General features: G+C 41.4%; 1 protein-coding gene across 13 annotated transcripts in view; it reads right to left on the reverse strand.

Annotated features, from left to right (window-relative positions):
• SEMA4D (semaphorin 4D) overlaps positions 1-26,130 on the reverse strand; it is an 87,681-nt gene that overhangs the window by 43,534 nt on the left and 18,017 nt on the right. The window contains exon 1 of one of the 13 annotated variants that reach the window (XM_015849342.1): positions 15,839-15,945. The exons of the other annotated variants lie outside the window; for them this stretch is intronic. The gene's annotated coding sequence lies outside the window, so the exon portion shown is untranslated. Of the gene's footprint in view, positions 1-15,838; positions 15,946-26,130 lie in introns of those variants that run through there. 13 annotated transcript variants of the gene reach the window in all.

A 26,130-nucleotide genomic window follows, 5' to 3' on the forward strand; every position in this document is an offset into this window, starting at 1 on the left:
AAAAGTTTCATGAATTACTTGAGTTATCTGACAGACCCTGAATTTTTCAGTTTTCAGAAGCAAACACCTTGTCAGCAGAGTGCACGTTCTTAAGTATTCAAACATCATCAGGACACTGGACAATTCACAACACCAGCTAATAATGAACTGTACAAACCCAGTATGCACTGCCAAGCATACACTGCTCACAGAAAGCTGCACTGACATGGCAAAACAAAAAGACAACCCTTAAACCACAGATCTTCTAAATTTAATGTATTTTGTTTTTCGGTTATGTTATTGTCTTTTTTTTTTCTTTTTTTTTTCTTTTTTTCTTTTTTTTTTTTTTTTTTTTTTTTTGTAATAAACTGGTAGCAGGTGGAGAAGGAGGAGAAAAAAGAGTTTCAACCGACAGTACAAGGTAAAAACCTGCACAACAAAACATTGTTCAGCTTCCTCAAGAGAAGCCTTGGTATATGTTACCTGTAGGTCCTGAGTAAAAATGTCAGTGCTTTAAGAACAGTAACATTCATTCCAGGAAGCCAAACGCTACTTCCTAGGTTGTGCAAGTTAAAGGGTGGCTTCCCCAAGGGCACTGAGTGAGACTGCTGAAGCAGAAAACTTGATCCAAGTTATTCTCAAAACAAAAGAGAAATAACAAAAACAAGGCTTAATTTTGTTGGGCTATATGAAATTCATAAGTTTAACCTTGCAGTAGAGTTCAGCTATTAAAAACACGATTAAAATCCACAAGTGGAATTTACCCACTTTTTGTAAAAACAAACTAAAACTACTCATGTCCAAACAATACCCTAAGAGATATCAAAAAAGGATTTTTTCAAGCTTTACAAGTTACATAAGAACAGCTCCAACATAGGAAAAACAGGTAAAATCTGTTGAGCTTCTGAACATTCTGATCTTACCAATCGTGCAGTACTACTCCCTTACCACACATGCCTTTAGAAGTATATTCTCACATATCCAGCTCCACAGTCATTTACATAGTGAGACTATGCCTGTGTGAAAAACATGCTCACTTAATGGCAAAACAACCACCGTGAACTGCAGGAGACTGGGACATTCACAAATCCTTCCATATTGTACTCCCAGTTTCATTTGTGACAAAGAGCTGTGACTCCCAGCTGGCAAATGGACCTGCAGAAACAACCAGAGCTCTCAGTTGCAAATGAAGAAGGAAGGCAGTGTCCCTCCCATGCCTCACCAGCCATTCCACTCAGCTGCCCTGCTGCACACTACACAGACAAGCTTTATATCTGACATGACTTATGCTGGTTCAACTGGAAAAGCTGTGCCATTTTTCCTTCATTAGCAAAGCCCTGTTTGAAGTGCCAGACATGTTCTTGACTGAAATACACACTTCCTTTGCACAGAGCTGCTTGAAACATCACGAAGTGCTGCCATATTCCTTCCTGGGCACCCAGATGAAGCCAGTGCTTAAGAATTTATTGAGCAGCAATTCAGCTAGCAATGGCTAGTAGTGAGCAGCTCTGGAGTGTGAAAAAGCAGCCCTGACTTTGTGAGAGCTGGCAAAGATGAAATGACTTCTCTTACTGCAGCTACTCCATGACATTACAGAGCATCAATAACATCTGCTCCTACACTGGTATAATCCTTTCCTTGGCACTACAAATGCCAAGATAATTCTGAGCATTATCTATGAACTGAGTATCACTCTTACCCTTATTATGTCTTCCTGCACATTTAAAAACATAAATACAGGTCTTGCATACAGATGCTTCAGATCTTAGATCAAACAATGTATGAGTATGTCAGCAGCAGGATTAATAGAGGCTTTGCTTGCAGAACATTCTCATGAGCATTACTGGGATTTTAACTCCTGCCAAGCCTAAAATTAAGCTTTTTCTTATGCTAAATGAAATGCAGCAGGGAGAGTCAATATTATACTTGAAGATTAACATGCTTTCTTCTTGCTTTCACCATCATTAAAGACATTATGAAAAGACAGATGTGACAGTCACACAGTATGCAGGTTCTGCCTCAAAGTTTATTGAACCAACAATTATTGCATACTTCTAACCCCTGAATGCTAAGAAAGATAACAAAGCTTGATGTTTTAAATATTACAGAAAAGCAGAACTATAAAATGACATGAAAGCATTCATCATAAAAAAAGATAAAAATTATGTGCTTCCAGAGAGGGTTAGGGCTCAATAGTAAAACACAAAGCAAAAGCTCAGCAAAGCTGACCTCAAAATACAACAGCAGCTATCCACAGGCCAGCCCCCCAAACCTTCTCAGCTCTCATAATTCAAGTTTCAGTGAAACATCAGGTTACATTCAGCCATATGCAAAGAATACAGTTCAGAGAGATTTTTCAGAAAACTTGATAATATTTAACATTTTTAATTGTGTGATGGATTCAGAAGAAGTAACCAATCTGTGAACTGTTCCTCTTTATCCCTTCTTAACATCAAGTTCTGTATCTGCAGTAATTTAATATTGTTGTGCAGCTCAGCACCACATCACTCACTCACTTCCCCTCTTCAGTGGAACAGGGGGAGAAAACACAATATTAAAAAAAGCTTGTGGGTTGAGATAAGGACAGGGAAATAAAACACCAAACATGCCACAGGCAAAAGAAACATGGCATAAGGGAATTAATTTATTACCTATTGAAAACAGACAAGAGCAGTGATAAGTAAAAGCAACCTAAAAACAATTTCCCCTTATCCACCTCTTTTTGCCTCCTCCACCTTAGCATGGTAGAGAAATGGAGAATAGATGGCTGTGGCCAGTCCATAACATCTTGCCTCTGTGGCTCCTTCACAGTCACTCTCTGTCCTTGCTGCACTGTGGGTTCCTCTGCAGCTACAAAGAGAGATATGCTTTACACAGAGTTCATAAGCTGCAGGGGAACAACCTACTCCTCTGTGGACCTCTCCTGGGCTGTAGGGAGCTCTGTGTTTGGACCTCATCCTGTTCTCCTCCTGCTCTGACCTGGGTGCCTGTCGGGCCATTTCTATCCCATTCCTCATTCCTCCTTCCCACCTGCTGTTGTGCAGCAGTCTCCCCCTCTTACATCTGCTCTCCCAGAAGACAACCAGTGCCCCTCAAGGCTCAGCTCTGGCAGAGGTGGGTGCCTTTGGAGAAGTTCAAGTTGGCTCTGCTCTGACATGGGACACTGCTGGTCTTGCTCACATAGGCACCCCAAGCTACATAAATCTTGCCATATTAACTCAATACAGTAAAACACCATCAAAAGATATAGAAAGATTAAAGAGAAAATACTGAAGACAGCTAGGTCCACTTCCTGGCTACATCTCAGGACAGCCATTGAACTCAAGAATGTACTGCCTTCACCTTCTTTGCAACTGTCATTTTGAATCTCAGCATAACCTTCCCTTCTGAACTGCACCTCATAGAACAAAAAATCAGCTTTATTTCCCCTATATCCTGCAAAATAAATAGTCTGTTTCTGTAAAAAATGTTATTCCATATTAGCTTAAATCAATTAAACTTAAGTTCAAAATTCTCTGTGGATATATTCAATTCCTGCATTCCAAGTTTTATGTAGATGATCTCCTGAAGAAGTTTAATCAGATATTTCTGTTTGTTTTAAAGTTAGGGTAGATTTCACATAGCAAACAAAATTACGATTCTTACTAAGCATTAGCTTCCTCTTGGCTACTGCTGCACGCTTCCTCCCTAGTTTTCATTAATTAGGATGACTAGATTTAAAAGTACCACAAAAGTGCATGTCATCAAATCAAAAAACTGTCTAATATTACACTGTGAACTCAGCTAATGTCATGAGCTAATTTCATTTATTTACAAATAGGAGAACTTTTCACGGACACTCCTCTTTCCAGCCCAACACTTATCTAGACTCAAAGTCAAAAGATATTTTTTCAGAAATTCAAAAACACTGTTTCCAAGAGAACACACAAGATAACACTTAGAACAGTCAACTACCAATCAGCCTGCATTTCTTAAATAGCTTTTGCAGATCTCTTAGAAGTCTTCAGTGGTACCTAGGGGTAATTATAAACAGGAGAGTGACCAACATTTTAAATGGTGCAATAGTGACAAGGGGGAACAGTTCAAAAATAAAGACGGGAAACTAAGGTTAGATGGTAGAAAAGAATTCTTTACACAGAGGGTGAAAAGGTACTGTCACAGGTTGCTTGGAGAAGGTCTGAATGCCTCATCCATGGAGGCATTCAAGGACGTCATGGATAGAGCTCTGTGAGCCTGATGTGAGTGGGTGGCAGCCCTACCCATTGCAGGGAATTGGAACTAGGTGACCTTTAAGGTCCCTTCCAAATCAAGCCACTTCATGATTCTAGGGTCACCTGGACCACCCTCCCTGCCTAGGCTCAAGGCACTACAAAAGCAATAGCTAGTGCACGCTCTCTCTATGCAATCTTCATTAAATAAAGAAAAACAACAAACACCTGCGGTCCCCTAGCCTTTGCCCCCAGTAGTTTTGAAATTTAGACAAACAAGTTTACAAGATCTTAAAGTGATCCATTAAAGTACATGAAGAAAACACTGCAGCAACCTGAAAGAGATAGCCACAACACAAATCCCACTTCTGGAGCTGAAAGGCCGTCAGAGCCACAGTAGACCATAGGGCTGTTTCTGCTATCACAGCCAAATTTAAGTGGAAAACACTAAATGAAAATGAATGCAGAACATCAATTTATTTAAAGTCCATTTCAATAATGTAAATTGTTTGTAGTCCAAAAGATTAAATTCTGTTACATTAATACAAGTGATACGTCAAAAAAAAAGCTACTCTGAATATTACATCAACAATGCTGACAAAGCCTACCTAGGGAAAAGGCAAACTAGCAGGCCTGGAACTGGGAGAAAACAGCCAACCCTTCCAGGTAACACCAAAGCCAAAAAACCTTGTGTTTAGGCAGTGGGACCTGCAGCATGGGCCCAGACACTCAGCCCACACAAAGGGTGCCACTTCTCAACCAGGTCTTGAAGAGGACAGTGTAAAACTTCTCAGATTTTCTGCCTGAGCGGTAAGCAGCTCTGTGCTGAAGAGCAGGATTCGTGCTCAAAACCATGCCTAGAACCCAGCATCAGAGCCAGGTAACAAGCTCATATCAGCATGCTATGCACCATAACATCAATGTGCAGTAAAGAGGCATCATATGGCTGCTAAGGAATCCCATCTCATTCAGCAGAGAGCTACTTCAGGGAACAGATTTTCAGTCCAGGCACCCTACAGATCCATCATAAAGATCTCATTTGAGGGAATATGAGTAACACAGGACACAGGGAAAGGGAGAAACAGGACAAGGAACACTAAGTTCCTGATTTCTGTATAATCTGAAGGCACAACTCAAGCCTGAATCCCCAAAGAGTTAGCCTTCCCCCTGCATTTTGCTTTTCGTGGCAGCTCAGAGCAGTGCAAAACCACTCCTATTTATGAGATATAGTGCTGACAGCAGAATCTGAGCTGCCTGAACAAACACAACAATGATGGCCTGGTTTTCTTTGCTGCAGGTCAGGAAAGCTCTGGAAGCAATGCAAGCAGTAGCTCTACCTGAAGATTACTTTTACTCAGATCTCAGTGGGCGTTTTATTTTTTCCATGTAAAGGCAAGACATAAATACAAATCAGGGTTCAAGGAAGTTGATAATTTACTTAAACAGCATGAAAAAAGGTAAACACAACAAGTGTGAAAGCAAAGTTTTTCTATGGGCCTAAACATCCTAAAATCATGGACTGCTAAGCTGTAATCATTTCTGCATCCACGGGAAAAATCCAAAGTCAGAATAAGCTAAGTGATTTTATATATTCATAACCACATTAAGCTGTTCATTTCTGGCAGAATGTCCCAGACTTCATAGCAAACATCTCTGTATGTGAATGAATAAAAACATTTGCTCATATAAGCTGATTAAATGTGATTCACCCCAGATGTCTGGATGGCTTAGAAGTCTTTGTTGTGAGATGTTTGCAAAACATCAAAAAAGAATAAGACACAAATACATGATGGAGTGCCTATCCAGCAGATGTGCAATGCCTGGAATTCAACAAGACTATTTTTGGTAACAGATACTGATAAAATTCATTGGTGTACCACAACTGTGACTGTAATAGCATTCAGTTCTTGTTGAAAGAAACAGCAAAAACAGAGTACAATTTGTTCTGTAATGGCAGTTAAGGTCCTTTCTCTTACGCACACAACACTGTTGCACTGATAAGCAACAAGGAAAGGCAGCACAGTAATGAGCTCTATTAAAAACTACCAATTCTGAGCATGCTGGAAAATACCTAAAGCAACATGTAGGAGGGAAAGCGTTGCACTTAAAGTCTTGACACCAATCCTCAGGTCTGACAGCAGTGCACCAGGATAACTCTCACAAGTTTATCTTATGTATAGTGGCAGGTGTTAGTTAACTAGGGTCAGAATTCTACTTACAGTTAGACCACTTAGCTATAAAAAAAACAGTAGCCCTAATTCCATGTTCTGGAGAACACATATAATGGATAACATTTTACAAGTACGTATTATAGCTGTATAAAGCTCATCAGGAGCAAGGAAAATATCATGCCAGTAACTCACACACAAGGTCATTTACTTCTCTCCCTGTGAAATATATTGATTCTAATTAAGCACAAATTTTCCTGCAGCAATAGTTGTTTATATGTGTTGTTCAGACAGTTTCTGCAATGCACAAATAAGCCGCCAGTTTACCCTTAAAATGCAACTTACGGGAAGAAAAAAAAAAAAAAATTTCTTCTAGTATACAAATATACTTTTCTGCAAGCACACAGGTAGAAATTCCTACACAACCTTTACAGAGAAATGTTTGCTTTAAAACAATGAAACAAAATGATCCAAAACCTCTGCTACAAATAAAGGCTTCCCCTACCCATGGTGTTCTGACAACAGCTGCATCTCAATGTCACCTGCCCCTCATTGTCACTCGCTGTAGGCCTCTTGGACTATCTTGCCAAAACTAGTCTGGCAGCTTGGTTAGTATTCAAATTCTCTCCACAACACAGTATTTTTGCCATTGGACAAACCTCAACAGAGGAGTTCAGGCTCCCCATCAGCAGATGCCACAAATTTCCACCTGAGATTAGCTGGTACCTTGCTTTGTAATACTGATGCATTTCACAGGTAAAGGAATGAACATGCAATCATCAATAAACCAATAAAGTCCACTACTACAATACAGCACACTCTTACCTACTATCAGGTTTATTGCCTCCAAATGTAATGGAAACAACAACAAACCAACTGACTGAAACACACAACCCTGTAAAACCTTTTAACTACAAGAACAAACGCCAGCTTCAATTTCTTATCATATTCCATCCCTACCTTTGAAGTTCTACACACCTTTTCCTGATTTCAGCAGGATATTTAGCCTCATAAATAACTTGTAATTCCTAAGTACTTAGCTTAAACCAAAACTTTGAGGATTGTTTTTAAATTGTTGTGGCAGAAGGAAATCAAGCGTATCACACTCAGTTACAGTTTTGATCTAAGAATAGCAAAAAATTTCCTCATAATCTTCATTTTGAATGATGACCTTACATAATGCAACTTTAGCCCACAAAACACTGAATCTCTGAGTAACCACAGTACTTGAAACGTTTCTGCTAGACATCTTCGTATTCATAAGGGAGGAAACGTACATTTTAGACAGCACTCTCCTTCACAAGTTATTTATGAACAGAACTAGCTGTAGATACATTTTTCATTACTATTCCCTAGAAAAGAAGGTAAAACACAATAGAAATTGTAAGATTTTGTTGCAAACTGAACTATATGATGATTTTCAGGATTAAGAAGCAAAAATAACCCAAAAGCCCAACCAACAACAAAAGAAACTAGCAGAGCTTCCTCCACCCAAGATTTAGAATACAGGCAGAAAACATGATGACTTAAATATTCAATTTTTTGTCCTAACTTTGTCTATCAGCTTATGGAACAGAAATTTCACTTTTTACCTAGTTTTTTTTTAAGGCACTTGGACCAATTGCTTTGCATAAAACAGTTCAACAAATAGTATTACTACCTGCCACACACTTGGAATAGCAACATAAAAATAGTTGCCCTAGCCAATTTTCTTCCAAAGGAAGCAACTGCTCTCCTTGCTCCTAAAGAGAATTTAATGAAGCCATCTGCTCATGGCTGAGCATATTCTAAAGGCATCCTTTATGTTCCCTTTCACAGGCTAGCAACCAAAGGCTACAACCTTTGCAAAAAGCAAAGTAAAAAGCAATATTAAAAATGTTCTGTTCATATGTACACTAAAGTACTTCAATATTATATTGAGTATCACTATATTGTATATCACTGTAGCGCCCATATTGTATATCACTGACTACAATTCTGGCAATATTTATGATTAAAATAAATAAGAGATAAAATAATAAATTGCATCATGCATATAAAATTGAATCTTGCAATGCTTATTTTTGTTACAATGCAGTATGTTACTTGGTAATCAACCATGTCAAACCAAGGAAGCTATTAAACTGGTCAACAATTTTAAAATACCTCTGTGCTAAGACCCCATATAATTTTAACAAAGAAATGAAAAAACATTCCTTTTTTCCCCAAAATCTCTTTCCAGTCCAACTGTAAAATACTGAAAGCCCAGTGATAAAGATGTAAAACAACTGCTGTATGGGATCCCAGGAAAAGGCTCTTGTACGACTGAGCTGCCCCTTTCAGTTGTAAGGATGTCTCTTGTCTTTCATAGATATACAGGACAGGAGCGCTGAAGAGGTGAATGCAGACAATCTGAGCATGGGTCAATCTTCTACATTAAGTTATTACAGAGAGATAAGATACATAACACATAAAACCTCCATATTTACAGGTATTTTATTCCAATTTCTTGTCTGTTAGCAGCCGTTTGGCAGCTGACTTAAAGGATGACTTTTCAAGGTGATAGATCACTGCAGAGGATTAAATTCTACTGCAGTCAGCTGTATAAACAAACATAAGCCTGCTTTTCCAACTCAAAAAAAACCAAAACATTACATACAATCTGGGCATAAAAAGAAAAAAAAACTGTTGCACCGTATTTCCAAATTAACAACATTTCAAAATTAACAGTGCTGCAGGTCATTTGGGGACTGAAAATACATTCATCACAATGCCAAACACAATGGAGCCTTCAATTTTGCCCGATGCTTCTATATGATTTTTCTACACAACTAGCCATTGCGTACAGTAAGGAAAAAAAAAAAAATATATATATATATATAGGACACACAGGAATAGTTTTAAATAAGACAGAAGAGACTGAAGTTAGATATCAGGCAGAAGTTTTTCACACAGAGGCTGGTAACACGCTGGAACAGGCTGCCCACAGAAGTTGTGGATGCTCTGTCCCAGGAAGGATTCAAGGCCAGGCTGAATGTAGCTCTGTGCAGCCTGGTCTAGTGGTTGGTGACCCTGCCCATGGCAGAGGGGATGAAACTAGATGATCTTTGAGGTCCTTTCCAACCTAGGACATTCTATGATTCTAGGACAATCATTAATAAATAAATAAATAATCAAGAAAATTTTAATTGACATAATGGGGTGAATAAACAGATTTGTATTTGTAAGGGTCTAAAGACACCAAACAGTAGGAGACTAAATATGCATCATGCAGTGTTCTAGGTTTCATGGTCTCTATCATAAGATTTTTAAGAGGCAGAAGACAAAAAATAGGAAAGTATTCCCAATATGAATGGTTTTCATATCAGAATATTTTCAAAGGTCTACTTTCTCAGCTGGAATTGTATCTAACATATTAGACTGCATATTCAAAATTTCAGTAATAACCTGGAGGTTGGGATAGTTAGAGAAGTTGCAGATGACAGGGAAAATCAAAGTTAAACTGTTATACAAATACAGCATAATTCCACAATGAAAGGTGAGCATGAATCTGCTTGAATCACCTTGAATTACCTCACTCTGCTATTGCAGCACTAAAAACCCAATTCTGTGATCACACTTCAGAACATTTGTGTCAAACAGCTGTTCAAAAGCCAAACCTCCTCCAGCATTTAAAAAAAAAAAACCACAAAATTGAAACATGATCACAATTTACACTTTTTCTTCCAGATTTCTCAATAATAAAAACAATCCTTGCCTAGTGAATTCCAAATTTAGCCTTTTCACATTCACAGAGGAATGAAAGGAAGGCTGTTATTTTTTGATTTTATAGTAGTGAGAAGCAGAAGTAGGGGTGGTACTGCAGAGACCAAGACATCATTTTGTATCCAGTGCCTGCATTGTCCAAAAGCAACCATAGATAACTTGTCTGAAATAATATCTGAATATCTGACTGTGACAATTCAAAAATTAGGCCAAGGGACTCTACCAAAATTTAAATTCCACATGAAGCCAGTTCTCCAGTTGCAAATGGTTTGGTTTTCTCATTCTGCACATGCTAAATCATTAAAACAAGAGATTAATGAAAATCAAGGCAGAAAGCATAGACATTGAAATCACACAGCACTTTCTATTTGGAGAAGGAAAATTACTCTGTAATTCAGAGGGAAATGGTACAGACAGAGTGTTTATGACATCTGAAGATTTAAAACAAACAAGCACACCTTTTCTCCTCAGTACTGGCACACCAAACTGTGCCCTGACTGCAGCAACCAGCAAGCTACTGCCTGTCCCACTGTGGAGGCAAATGCAGCACTGACCCTGCTGCTAATCTCCTGGATCAGAGCTGCCCAGGCATTTGTCACATGCCCCTGTTTCCACGAAGCTGTATGTTTTTCTTCTTGGCTTCAGGCCTGAAAACTGCAGACAAAACCACATCCAATCAATGAATGACAGAGAAGCAAAAGATATTCCCACCAAAGGTGGCAGAGCAGTATGTGAAAAGGCTGGTGGCCCTCTGGTGAACTGAAGTTTCAAAGGCACCTTCACCCAAATCCTTCTCACAGCACTCTCTTCACTGCAGTACCACACAAACTTTGGTCAGACAAAGCTGGTTTCCTCTGCTAATGTAGCAAAAAGAACCACAGCTGCCTCTTCTCAGCTGAAAGCAGAATACCAGGAACCTGTTCTGCTGCTTGTTCTAGCACCTCTTGGACCAGAGGAGACTGGCAATTAATCTTTCTTGGATACATAAGAACAAAAACTGATAGAATTACATCTCTGCAGACAAATTTCCACCCCTGTTGGCTGTTGTTTGATGAGTGTTATCAGGAATTAATGTCATGAACTAACAAGCAACTGCTTGAACCTCAAGCATAAGGGAAAGCCCCAAAGCTTTCTTGCTTCACTGTGGCAGGCAAGAGAGGGAAGAGAATTTGAACAAATATTAGTAGAACATTAATAATGATGCAGAGACTTGCCAACAGCAGACATTATCTCCTCCCCACTACAACAACTCAGGACAGAATACTGCTGCTCGTGGGACTATGGGCAACAACCATCAGACTAGCAGAGAAACTCTTTGAAGACTCTGAACTTCTGAGTTTGCAGCACCTAAAGGTACACTTCCATAGCAGAAAACACTCATATGCCAGTGGAAGAGATGCAAAAAGCTGTGTGTGCATAGCTGTCTTACCCTGTTCTTAGAGACAAACAAAAATAATTAAATTTAAGAGTGTTTGTTGGTTCAAAAATCTATTCAGCTAGAACTGAGCTATTTGGTTGTCTGGACAGAAATGGAGGTTGAGAAATGTTCTTCTCTCCTGGATTGATATGTGCATATAGCTCATTGTACAGCCAAAGAAAACAATGAAATAAGTAATATCTCATTTAACCTGCAGATTTTCAAGACAAATATTCTCCCTCTCTTTAACTGTGCAGAACTGCAGTTTTGGAGAGTGCTGAGGTTTTACTGAAATTCTGCTCATCAGAGAGACTCAGAGAGTAGCTTCCCCATCAGTTGTCCCAGAACAAAGTATTCTCGTGTACTGAAACTGTTTCTTACAAGTTTGCTTCCTACTGACCCACCTGTTCTAACTCCCTGCATGAGGGAGCCTGTAGCCCACTATTCCAACACACCTCATCAGAGGTCTGATGACAAGTTGACGGATGCCTCTTTGAGTTAGTCTTCCCCATGCTGACAAGCAAAAATGGTTCAAGCACAGCCTGTACTCCACATACCCATGCTGAAGAGGCCAAGCAGTCTGCAATGCTGCACAAAGGATGGCAGTGGGTCTCATAGAGGGCTGCAAAGAGGGAAGGAGAGGGACAAGTGCCCCAGATAGAAGCCTGCTTGCTGACTTGTGTTTATCTTCTGACTTCACAGCACTATAAACCATTTGAATGCCGGAAGATAGAGCAGATAAATCCCTGTACCACAAGTTCAGCAGCTACAACTTCTGCCACAGGCTGGTTTCACTACCTGGAAATCACAAAAAAAGTACTGTTTGCATATTTTAGCTCACCTGCCCCATGTTGGAGTGTGAGAATGTATCGTGAAATATCAGTTATGAACCCCATACATTTGGTGTGGCAGAAATGCACAGTGCATGTTGCACAAAGCTTCACGCAGCTTCAGGCAGCAGCAACACCAGCCTGCGACACCAACACCAACTATGGTCTGTGAGGAAACACACTGAAATAAACTAATGCTTAACCACTGCCACCTGACTCTTTTCAAGTTAAACTGATATCCTCATCGGATGATGGAGAAGCAGTGAAACCAGAAATTAAACACCACCCTCTTTAAATCAGTGAGCAATAACTGACCGACTACAACATGTGGCACAGATGCAAGTGCATGCAGCAGGCAGAAACTACTGCTTTCTATCAAAGCTATGGCCAGACAGCTATGTCAGAAGGAAGTTAACATACAACTACAAACTCCACACACTTTTGTTAACTGGCTGGCTTTTCATGCTTTGCATTCCTTAGTAGTGCAAATGTTTGTTAACAGAGAAGGTCTGGTGGAGGATATAAAGGTTGGAGGCCACCTGGGGCTAAGTGATCATGAGACGCTAGATCTCTCAATCCTTGTTGAACCACAGAGAGAAGTAAACAGAACTGCCACCTTGGACTTCCGGAGGGTGGACTTCAACCTCGGTTGAGAGGGTCCCTTGGGAGGTAACTTTGGAGAGCGTGGGAGCCCAGGAAGGCTGGGAATACTTTAAGGAAATTGTTCTAAAGGCGCAGGAGCTGACCACCTGGAAGTCATGGAAGACAAGCCGATGGGCAAGGAGGCTGGGCTGGCTGAACAGAGATCTGAGATCTTGAGATCTTGGCTGGATCTCAAGAACAAAAGCAAAGTTTAGGGTCTCTGAAAAAGAGGACAAGCTACTTAGGAGGATTACAGGTATGTAGTGAAGCTATGCAGGGAGAAAAATAGGAAAGCCGAAATGCAGCTAGAACCTGAGTTTGTCCACTATGGTAAAGAAGAACAATAAATGTTTTTATAAACACATCAACAGCAAGAGGAAGGCTAGGGAGAATCACCATCCCTTGTCAGATGCAAAGGGCAACTTGATCACCAAGAACTGGGATAAGGCTGAGGTACTTAATGCCTTCTTTGCCTCAGTCTTTAACAGTAAAACTTGTTGCTCCCTGGGAACACAGCCTCCTGTGCTGTTAGATGGAACAGATGGATGGGGGAACAGAATAAGCCCTGCATGATCCATGATGAGATAGTTTTGGACCTGCTCCGAAAGCTGGATGCTTACAAGTCCATGGGGCTGGATGGATTGCACCCTAGAGTGCTGAGGGAGTTGGCGGATGTAGTTGCCAAACCACTCTCCATCATTTTTCAGCAGTCCTGGCTGACCAGGTATGTCCTGGTGGACTGGAGGTTGGCAAATGTGATACTCATCCTCAAAAAGGGCCGGAAAGATGATCCTGGTAGCCACAGGCCTGTCAGTCTCACCTTAGTGTCCACAAAGGTTATGGAACAAATTATCTCGGGAATCATCATGGACCAATGAAAGGTCAGCCACATTATCAGGCCCAGTCAGCATGGGTTTATGAATGGTAGATCCTGTCTGACAAACCTGATTTCATTCTATGACAAGGTGACCTGCTTAGTGGATGAGGGTAAGGCTGTTGATGTGGTCTACCTGGACTTCAAAAAGGCCTTTGACACGGTCCCCCACAACATTCCCGTAGAGAAGCTGGCTGCCCATGGTCTGGATGGCCATACGCTCCACTGGGTGAAGCACTGGCTGGATGGCAGGGCCCAAAGAGTTGTGGTCAATGGAGCTGAATCCAGGGCTCAGTGCTGGGGCCGCTTCTGTTTAACATCTTCGCTGATGACCTTAATGAGGGGATTAAGTGCACCCTCAGTAAGTTCGCAGATGACACCAAGTTGGGAGGGAGTGTTGACCTGCCTGAGAGAAGAAAGGCACTACAGGGGAACCTCAATTGACTGAATCGATGGGCCAAGGTTAATGGCATGAGGGCCAAGTGCTGGATCCTGCATTTTGGTCAGAACAACCCCAGGCAACCCTACAGGCCTGGGGAGGAGTGGGTGGAAAGCTGCCTGACAGAAAGGGACCTCAGTGTACTGATGGACAGTTGGCTGAATATGAGCCAGCAGTGTGCCCAGGTGGCCAAGAAGGCCAACGGCATCCTGGAATGGTGTGGAGAGCAGGACCAGGGAAGTCATCCTGCTCCTGCACTTGGCATTGGTGAAGCCTCACCTTGAGTACTGTGTTCAGTTTTGGGCACCTCAGTACAAAAAGGACATTGAGGTACTGGAGCAGGTCTAGAGAAGGACAACAAGGCTGGTGAAGGAGAATGGAGAATATGCCCTATGAAGAATGACTGATTGAGCTGGGGCTGTTCAGTCTGGGGAAAAGGAGGCTTATTGCTCTCTTCCAGTATCTGAAGGGTGCTTACAGTGAGAGCGGGATGGGTCTCATTTCACTGGTGACAGGTGAAAGGATGAGGGGAAATGGCCTCAAGTTGCACCAAGGTAAGTTTAGGTTGGACGTTAGGAAACACTTCTTTACAGAAAGGGTAGTTAAACACTGGAATAGGCTCCCCAGGGAGGTGGTTGAGTCACTGTCCCTGGATGTATTTAAGAGCCTTTTGGATGTGTTGCTCATAAATTCAGCAGAGGGTTGTTAGAGTTAGGGTACTGTGGTTAGGCTGAGGTTGGAATTGATGACCTTTGAGGTCTTTTCCAACCTAAGTAATGCTATGATTCTATGAGATGTGATATTTTATTTTAGAAATCTACCTCACTATCAGTATGCACTATCAGAGGTTCCCAGAGATAAAGCGCTATAGTTGCTAAATGAACTTACATGTGAGTAGTATCTGAAGAAGAAGAAATGGTAGGTCGGTGATTAAAACTCAGTCTACATGAATGATGTCCATGCACTTCCCCATCAGAAAATCTGGATGCTAAGCCCGTTACTCCAAAAAGAAGCTTGATGGTGGCTAAATCAGAACTCAGCCACAGGCTTTCAGCCTAAACTGTCTATCAGCAGATTCCTGAGGCTGTGGCTCATGTGACAGTCTGAAAGATTTTCAAGGCAGATGACTAGATCTCCACACATGTCAATGTACTGCAGAGCAAGAGCCTGCTAGCACAGTTCAGATGTGCTGTAATAACAGACTGTTCATTAATCAAAGTTGATGCTTTGTTATCCATTGGACAACAGCACATTCAGGAACTACCACATAATAAAACCATTGTTAGTCTTTTCTTTACGTATTCAGCAGCAGAACAAAAGGTTGTACAGTGTACAGCCAACAAGAAGCTAAATTTCTGCAAGAAACTTTGCTTCTCAAGAACAAACTCAGCAACATAAAGACCTTGCACTGAAAGAAGTGAAAACTTTCTAATGTAAAACAAGGAAAACAATACCTACAGCTGTCACAGTTGTTTATGGAACACCACCTTTCCATAAACTCTGCCAGCCATTCTGACTTCAACATCATACCACTTACTCATTAGTTAGAAAGACAGCACAAAATGCCTCCAAAGGAAGGATAGTTTACTCTCCACCACAACTCCCAAGTTGTCACCTTTAGCGCTCTCTTTCAAGTTTTCAAACCTACAAACAAAATAAGACATGTGGACATGTGAATGTGACAGCTATGGGACAAACTTCTCAATAAATTAGATTCTTTCCAAAATATTTGTGGTAAGACAGTTATCATCATTCAGTAAAAAAATGTAAGAACAACATGCTGCAGAGCATTTAACAGAACCAGACGCCTTGCATAAAGAAGCACGAAGAAGATTCTGAACTTGTGGAATAGGCCATGAATTTTTACAACATATTTAAAAACAAAAATCCATTCATGCTCATTCCCATCATAGAATCAGAATGGCTTAGGTGGGTGGAGGCATTAAAGGTCATCTAGTTCCAACTCCCTGCCATGCTCAGCGCTGTCAAACACCAGAACAGGATGCCATCCCACCTTGCCTTGAATGCCTCCAGGGATGGGGAGACAACAACTCTGGGCAGCCTATGCCAGTGCCACACTGCCCTCTGAGTAAAAAATTTGTTCCTAACTTCTAACCTAAATTTTGCCTCTTTTAGCTTAAAGCCATTCCCCCTTGTCTTATCACTTTCAGACCATGTAAAAAGCGGGTCCTCCTTCTGCCTATAAGCTATCCTCAAATACTGGAGGGCCACAACGAGCTCTTTCTGGAGCCTTCTCTTCCCCAAGATAAACAAGCCCAACTTCCTCAATCTTTCTTCATAAGAGAGATGCAGAGGTGCCCCAGCCCAGATCATCTTCCTGGCCCTTCTGTGGACCCACTCCAACATCCTTCCCGCACTGGGGGCCCCAGGCCTGGATGTAATACTATAGATGAGTCTTCATGAGAGCAGAGTAGAGGACAATCACCTCCCTTGCCCTGCTAGCCACCCCTCTTTTGATGCATCTCAGTACACTGCTGGCTCTCCAAGATGTAAGCACACAACTGCTGACTCATGTCCAGCTTTTTGTCCACCAGACCTCCAAGTCCTTCTCAGCAGGGTTGCTCTCAATTAGTTCTTCTCCCAGTCTGCACACACATCTGGGACTGCCTCAACCAAAGTGTAGCACCTTGCACTTGGCCTTGTTAAACTTCAGTGGATTCTCATGTGCCATATTCTCAAGTGTGTCCAAGTCCCCCTGGATGGCATCCCTACCTTCTGTTGTGTCAACTGTGCCACTCGGCTTGGTGTCATCAGCAAACTTGCTAAGGGTACTCTTGATCACACTGTCCACATTGCTGATAAGGATGCTGAAGAACACCAGACTCAAGACAGTTCCCTGGGGGACACCACATGTGACTGGCCTCCACCTGGACATACGAGTCACTGACAACAACCCTTTGGCTAGAACCGTCCAACTAATTCTTTATCAGCCTTCAAATCCATATCTCATCCCTATCTTCTGGAAAAGAGCAAAGAAGATTAAAAACAATGTCCAAAGGTACAGAGACAAGAAAAGAAAGGAAGCCCTAAAGAAAAAGTAATAACTACAAAAAACAGAAACAACAACTTTTCTTATGGGTCCTATACAGTGGCTTTTAAATCTGTTTTATAAGGGATTAAGAAAATGGGCTTTCCAGGACCTCATCTTCTTGATGCAATCAACTTCGGAGCCAGAAGTCCTGACTCCAGAGTCCTCAAGACACACTACTCTTGCAATGAGGTCTCTCTTAGAGCGAAGGATCTCTCTTCATTTCCTTACCTTTTTTTAAAAAAAAAACAAACAACAAACAAACCTCAGCTGTGATCTCAGTGCACTAAAAGCTTTCATTATTGATGCAAGTTCAGCCAGATCAGCTCAGAGAGAGTGCTGGTACAGTGGGGAAGCAAAAATTACATTTTAGAGCACTTCTGCATCCTTTTTAGGAGCCAAGACACACAGTTTTTTGAGGGAGAAGAAGCTGAGAGTTAAATAAATAATTCTTTTGCCAATGTATATGTATAGGATAAGATACCGAGAATAACAAAGGATTTCTGCAGGGACACAAACTTGAGTATTCCATGAACAGTTACCTCTCTTACATCTGAATCCCGTTTTCATTTTCTTAAGCAAGTTTTAGCAACAGTAAGATAGAAAGAAGAGTAAAATGTAACAGGAGACTGTTTAAGTGAGCTTGGTATATCAAAGAAATATAACGGTGTGAGTCACTGTTTGGAAGAAACAGGTAGCAGTCTGGATGCTATCAGATCACACAGAGGAAAACCTTACTGGCATCATTAAAAGGATACATATTTCGCAGAAGCTGTTGAGAGGAAGAAATTCCATCTCTCCGAGGCTGGCAGGAATCAAAGAGTTTCGTTTTTTCCCTCTCTTCTGCACCAGACTGAATATTTACCTGGACAAGCACCACACCTGGTAAACCACCTATTTCTCCATTTTGCCCAAACCACACCAAGTTTGCAGGTGGCAGGGCCACCTGTGCTGCTGTTCAGAATATGCTACCAGTGGGTAAAGTAGCCAAAACTCAACAAAGCAGCACATGTGACAGAAAATACTGCAATATTTAAAAAAAAAAAAAAAAAAAAAAGAAAAGAAAAAAAGAAAGAAAAAAAGCAACACACACACAAAAAAAGCAAAATCCATAAATCACTGCACAAGCCATTACTGCACTGGTGCAGAAAGGAGCTCAGGCAGTATGACACATTTTTCAATCAAAGGGGTGAAAAAAATCCACATGCTTCCTGGTGGTAGGTAAGAGCAGGTTTGTGACTGCCTCCTTCAGCTTCAGAAGTCCCGAACAAAAGAAAGCATTTCAGAGAGTGGGTACCTGGCAGAGCCTCTTCCCAAGAGCAAGTGCCAGGCACAGTGCTACACCAGCAGGGAAAACACTGCTGGATGTCCATCCATCCATGACCACAAGCACCCTGCAAACATGTAAGGACATGAGGACCAGAAAGCCCCATTACCCTGCCTCTTGCCTTGGGCCACCAAAATGTGACGGCCAGAATTCCTGCTAATCAGTCAGTATGAACTTGTCAGGAGAAGTGCCGAATACAGAACTTTCAGGTGGAAGGAATCAACACCAATCAGCAAGTCCAACTGACAGTTTCAGGACTGGCCTGCAGTTAAAGTACATAATCATGTAAGAGCATTATCCAAATACCCTCTTTCAGACTTGGCTGAAGAAATGAAGGTGACACACAAGCCTAGTGAATATAATTTACCATTAAGAATTCAAGGCACAGTACCAGACAGTTCTATTATTTCATAAAGTGCTTTGTTCAATTTTAAACCATACAACTGATCTATTGGAACCTTGAAAGGTACCTTATTCATGCTGAGCACAGTAGCTGATAAGACTCTTTTCCTGAGGCTGTCCGCATTCACATCTACCAGTTTTTGCCATCTAAAATCAACAAACACTTCTACTTTAAAGTAGAATCCAAAAACAAAACAAAACACAGAAAATTTACCAGTTCCAAGTTCTAGTGTACAAGAAACTCAGCTGATCTACACTCCTCTTCAAACAAACCAACAACAATTGCACCTTTTGAAAAAGATGGTCCACTGACCAAACAAAAGGAAGTGTGTCAAGGTCTGTGACATTCATTTTCATTAGCTCTTTTGTGACAGTGTCCCAGTTCCTGCAGTACCTGCAAGGGAAGCAGAACCCAAGGAAATGGTCGCAAGTTGTACCAGAAGTGGTTTAGATTGGTTTAGATTGCTGTAGCTACAGTAATGGGAGGATGGTTAGACTAGAAAATCTTGTAGGTCCTTTCCAACCTTGTGATTTTATGATTCCATAATTCACACACTACTTTATTAATTATAGTTGCTTCTCCAGGCACTCTCTAAGAAGCAAATTCAAGACTCATTATCCCTGTAGCTCTCTTTCCTTCAGGAAAATGATTAAAGAGAAGAAGCTGCACACTGTTCTGTCCCCATGATGCAAATTTTGATAGGTTTCTGTGTGCCTAAAAATAAAAACCTCAAATCAAAGAGGAATCTAAGACCACATCATTAAAGAGCTACAGCTTCCAAAACATTTTTCTTAGATTTTCTTTCCACCAATTCAAAATAAATGATGTTAGATAAGACACATTTATGTAGTATAACATTCTGAGAAATGCCTATCAATCTACAGTGGTTAACCATTTTCAAATTCAAACAACATTTTTTGCTTTTATCCTTCTTACCTAATCAGTATTGCAGTACTCAATCAGCAAACATTGTGACAAGTGTCTCATAATGGTTACCCGAAGCCAGACAATTCTGTAAGAAAACACTGCCTACATTCCGCAAATCTATTACTGAATAACTATTCCCCACTAAAATCAGAAACTTGTGAAACATACTTAAAATATACATAGGAAGGAGTGTATTAAACCTTGGGAAAACTACTTAAGCAGCAGAATGTGCATTATGAAAAAGCACCATCCACCAGTAATAACACAAAGAAAAAAATCCACAATTAATTAGCAGCAAAGCAGTTAAACAAGTTGCACTAGTCAACACTGGAAAACACACTTAAAAACACACTGCCTCCAAAGCATATTAGCCCAACTTTGCTCACCTTACAGACAACCCTCATCTTATGAGGAACGTCTATTTTTCATAGAATCATAGAATCACCAAGGCTGGAAAAGACCTAAAAGATCATCCAGTGCAACCATTCACCTATTACCAACAGATACCACCAAACCATGTCCCTCAACACAATATCCAGTCACTCCTTGAACACCCCCAGGGTCGGTGACTCCAACACCTCCCTGGGTAGTCCACTCCAGTGCCCAACCACCCTTTCTGAGAAGTAATGTTTTGTAATGTCCAGCCTGAATCTCCCCTGCTGCAGCTTGAAACCATTCCCTCTAGTCCTGTCACTAATGACATGAGAGAAGAGGCTGACCCCCAGCTCACTACGACTTCCTTTCAGGAAGTTATAGAGGGCAATAAGGTCTCCTCTGAGCCTTGGCTGAATATTCCCAGCTCCTTCAGCCTCTCCTCATAAGGCCTGTGCTCCAGACCCCTCACCAGCTTTGTTGCCCTCCTTTGAACACGTTCCAGGGCCTGCAAGTCTTTCTTGCAGTGGAGGGGCCCAAAAGTGGACACAGCACTGGAGATGCAGCCTTACCAGCGCTGAGTACAGGGGGACAATCACCTCTCTGCTTCTGCTGGCAACATTGTTTCTGATGCAAGCCAGGATGCCATTGGCCTTCTTGGCCACCTGGGCACACTGTTGGTTCATGTTCAGCCCAGCATCAATCAATATCCCAGGTCCATTTCCTCCACGCAGTCTTCCTGCCACTCCACCCCAAGCCTGTAGCATCACCCTGGGTTGTTGTAGCCGAAGTGCAGGAAGCGGCATTTGGTCTCATTGAACCTCATCCCATTGGCTTCAGCCCAGCTCTCCAGCCTGTCCAGATCCCTCTGTAGGGCCTCGCTACCCCCATGCAGATCCACACTCCCAGCCAATTTGGTGTCATCTGTAAACTTACTGAGGTCGCACTCAATGCCCTCATCCAGGTCATCAATAAAGATATTGAAGAGGACAGGCCCCAGCACCGACCCCTGTGGAAAACCACTTGTGACCGGAAACAAGCCAACCTGCAGTGCAAAATGGTGTCATTTTGACTGCTACTGAGAGCAGATGAAACAGTGGAAGTGTGGGTATGAACAACAGATTGTCAGCATTAAAACTGGAGAATAAACAAAATACACACAGTCACGGTCTAAGAAAATGTCAGCAGAAAAACATTATAGTGCCAGATGCCTTTACTAAACTATGTTGGAGAAGTGGAAGGTGAGGAGCAGAAGAAAACACTGAGCTGAGAAGTAGACAGCAGCATCAAAAGGAGTATGTAATGCAAGAAGTGGGGGGAGATAAAAGTTAACTTGACAGCCTGCTGCCACAGAGATTATATCTATCAACTTCAGGAAGATGCATGGAATTAAAATAACCTCATTTGGTTGCTGCCAAGGAACGTGACCTCAGTTAGATCCACAACTAATAGCTTAAAGAAAGCCAGTAGCTATGAAATATTTTTACTGTCTGAAAGAAACTGTTACTTCAGTCAAGCCAGATTCAATCCTAATCTGTTCATGCCATTTTTGTGCCACAGCTCATGGCAGCACTAATTCCACTGCAGTTTCACAGGCCCTCCGCTCCCCAGCAAAACCTGTAAAGCAGCTCTGGCCCCACAGCGATGTCGTAAGTCACTTGTACGACATACAACCAGTGAACAGTGCTAAGGTGTCTCAACTCCTGGCCTCCATACGGCTGATCCACCTCTGGGAAAGCAAGGAGAAGGGTGAGAAGGGCAGAAGCTCAGGATGACTCTTCAGATATGGGAATCATGGCATACTGATGGTGGGGAGCAGCAGACTCCACAGACTTTGCCACTTCGATCACTTTAAACCACAACCACTGCCACTGCCATTGTAGCTTGAAGAGTACCAGTAACTCAAAAAATTGTATATTTACACACATATAAATATAACACGATAAAACATAGTTCACTACAGCTTTCAAGCTTTACTGAAACAACACATACGATCATGGTGGAGAAAAAGGCAACGATTTCCTCTGAGGGCAGTCAAGACGAAGATGCAGACTAGCACTCTTTGGGAACAACCAGGCTGTCTTGCCAAGAGTACTCAAGCTCATGCTTTACTTGCTTCAAGATGCACCTATATGCGGTTTAGGAGGAAGGAGAGCATGGACACTGGTATGAGCCCAATAACATGGAAAGGTCACAGGCTCGAGCTACCATACCACTTTTTATTTCACTATCCTAGCAGCACTATTGTGCCAACACTAGCCACATACATTCCTCACAAGGTCCTTCTCAGGAAGGCCCATCACTCTCGTGCCCAAAAAGCCACCTAACACAAAAGTAAATCAGTGCTGAGGTTCCCTGTAACATGACAGTCACCTGGCCTCAGCTCAGCCTTTTTGCCCTTGGCACAATGCCAATACCCATCACCAGTATCAATGTAAAAATCAGCAGTGCCTCTTTTTCTGGGTTTTCATGGATGTGTAACCTGCATGCACTAACAACTATCCCATGGCAAAGGACACACCCTTTGCTGTAGTTGAAGTGTGCGAATACTGTTGGTAGCCAAGTAACCACCTCCATCCTTAAGTAATCTTTGTAAAAATAAGCCTCTTCTATGCAGACCGTCTACGTTCACACTGCTAATAAAGGACAAAGCTAAGTTAGCATTAAATATATGCTTCAGGAACATGCCTCAGCACAACACACGGGTTGATGAGAAGGAACATGAAACTTTTTTTTCAAAATGTATCAAGCTCCTATAACAAGCTATACGTCTAACTAAAAATCAGGCCTCTCTCACAAACTTGTGTACAGGATTATAGACTTTTTTTTTTTTCCTAAAATCAAGTTTCACATTTGTGGAACAGATCCAAAGAGCTGGTTTCTATGCATTCCTGAGGGAGAAAGGGCTATAGAAAAGCCTTTTTTTCCTGCATGTATTTCCCAGGAGGCCTAACTAATGCAAAAAGAAACGAATCAGGCTTTTACAGTGGGGGAAGGGCAAGAGAGGATTAACATGTTTTATTTGCAGAATGTGCAAGTGGGGAGGACTGAGTGCTTCAATACTAGTAATTAAATGTATTTCTGCTGTAAACCTTATGGTTCAGATAGCTAAAAAATCCTTTTCAATATAAAATCCTACTTGAGTAAATGTCAAGGTAAATTGTCATGAACTTGGTCAAAAAAGCTGCTGTGACCCTGAGGGACACTTTAGATAATATACATACATCTCTTGAGAGTTATCAATATCAGCACATCAGCATCCTGAAGTTAAGAGCAATAAACACAGGAGTCCATGCTTTCATTACATGTCATCATCACCTGAACAGTTTCACACAAAAGTACTAGAAGTGTTTTCCTCCTCCTAAATTGATTTTATACACACTTTTCTGCTTGACTTTGCAAGAATTTGCCAAGGTCAACCCCAGGTTCAGAAACTCCTCAAACTAAACTCAATTAAAAAAAAAACAAAAAAACAACCAAACCAAACCAAAACAATGGAGAACAGAGCAACAGACTTTGTTCCAGTTTGCCCCCTGAAAGAATAGGAATCACTCGAGGACTGGCTGTATGTGGCACTCCACAGGGGCTGGTGCTGGTGCCTGTCATCTTCAATATCTTCACTGATGACCTGGATGAGGACACTGAGTACACCCTCAGTAAGTTTACAGATGACACCCAATTGAGAGGAAGTGTCAATCTGCCTGGGGGTAGCAAGGCCCTACAGAGGGGTCAGGACAGCTAGATCACTCAGCTTAAGCCAATGGGATGAGGTTCAACAAGATCAAGTGCCAGGTCCTGCACTTTGGCCAGAACATCCCCGGGCAACACTTCAGGCTTGGGGCAGAACAGCAGGAAGACCACATAGAGGAAACACATCTGGGTATACTGGCTCATGTTCATCTGAGCACTGTTTCCAGCTCCAGCTGCTCGTCACAGAACCATTGCTGTTCAGCAAGTGGGTCCCACCTCCACAACTCCTGAATCTTTGCTCTTGGGGTTTCACTGCTGTTTTCGCTTTTATAAGCTTTCCTCTTCCCCTTAACTCTATCAATGCAATAGCAATTACAGCAAATGGTCAAAGGATGAGTTTGCTGAATGCAAGCTGCCTTCATTTCATCCTGGAGGAGAGGCAGCAGACCAGGTGGCTGCAGCCCACAAATTAGTACATACTTAAAATACAAATGGACAAGTTTTCAAGCTTTGCTGCACTTGAAGGTTCAGAAACTCTTACTCTACCCTTTACTTAAACAGTTTTTGTTTTTAATATAATATGCAACTAACATATAGCTGTTTCCATACAAAGTAAAAATAAGTTCATTCACAGAGTTATTTGGCATTAATATAAGTTACAGTATGAAGAACCTAGGTTATTTAACAAGTCCACTCAGTAACATGATCACCCATCCTTCCCCCTCTACCCACTTACAGAAAGGTGAGAGAAGCCAAATTAGTTATTAAGTTAAAAACAAATAATAAAGTTGTTTGTTCTGAGACTATGCTTTTAGGTAATGTGCTACTTAGCACTGTATTTAAAACTTTTAATAACTGGAACAAAAGCAACCAAAATTTATTGGTGATTTTCCTCAGCCATTTATTCATTTCCATAATTTCATTTTACAATATTTTAAGACTTCCAGCATCACAACATTACAACTGGATCAATAATTTCATACGTGATAGGCATCTGTACACCTTTCAGCAGTAAAATATTTGCTAAGGAACTGAAAATACACTAGAGTCTAAAGAACAAGCTACTACATCCTAGCAGACAATTTCTACATAGTACAAGGTGATACTGAATAGCACAGTCTTTCATTTAATAATATGGCCAAGAAGTAAAGATCAACAACAAAACATTGGAAATACTTGTACAGACTCTCAAGGTGCAGAGTAATCCCAGGGACTACGATGACACAAGAGATTTGCCATTATTAGGGGAAAAAAGAAAAAAAGAAAAAAGAAAAAAAAAAGAAAAAGGAAAAGAGATCTCTTTTCTGGATAAGAAAAACAAGACGACCATGTGAACTCCTGGGCTTGCTATCAGAATTTCACCCAATAGTTTCAGATTTACTCATGGGCTAAGGTAACAACTTACTTTCTTTCCACAGAATCATGTAACAGTGCAGGTTGGCAGGGAGCCCTGGGTCCATCTGGCTCAGCCTTGTTCCAGCAGAGACACCCAGAGCAAGGTGCCTAGGACCATGTCCAGGCAGGTTCTGAAGATCCCCAGGACAGAGAGAGGTATCAGCCTCTCTCAAGCAACTTGCTCCAGGGCTTTTTCACCTACATGGTTAAAAAGTAATTACTGATATTCAATTAGTTGTACCTCCAAGGAATACTGGGTTATATTTTTGTCAGGTTACCTTTTTGACTGAGGTAAGCTCAAACGTACTACACAACTTGTCTCGGGCAAGAGAGGGGAGCACTGAGGAGTAGGCAGGATATGAGATGATGTGACTTTGGCCAACTGTTTTCCCAAATGCTTGTCTGGCTTTAATCAAGCTGCACTTCAGGTGACAACATCAATAACTGTTCACTTTAGATACAAGATCCACAAGCAACAAAACTGTAGCAATAGTATCCAAGTCACTCCAGTGTAATACCACATGAAGGCAGTAACTAACTCTACCGCCAGCTTCTCTAAGTGCTACTATCTTTTCTTTCTTCATGCATGCATTTCCCTGAGAGACAGCGAAGAACGTATTTCTCTCTTTCTCCACAAAAGTCTAATCATTACAGCAGCTGTTTTTT

The sequence above is a fragment of the Coturnix japonica genome, chromosome Z (assembly GCF_001577835.2).
Source record: "Coturnix japonica isolate 7356 chromosome Z, Coturnix japonica 2.1, whole genome shotgun sequence".
In the NCBI taxonomy this organism is placed as follows: Eukaryota; Metazoa; Chordata; class Aves; order Galliformes; family Phasianidae; genus Coturnix; species Coturnix japonica.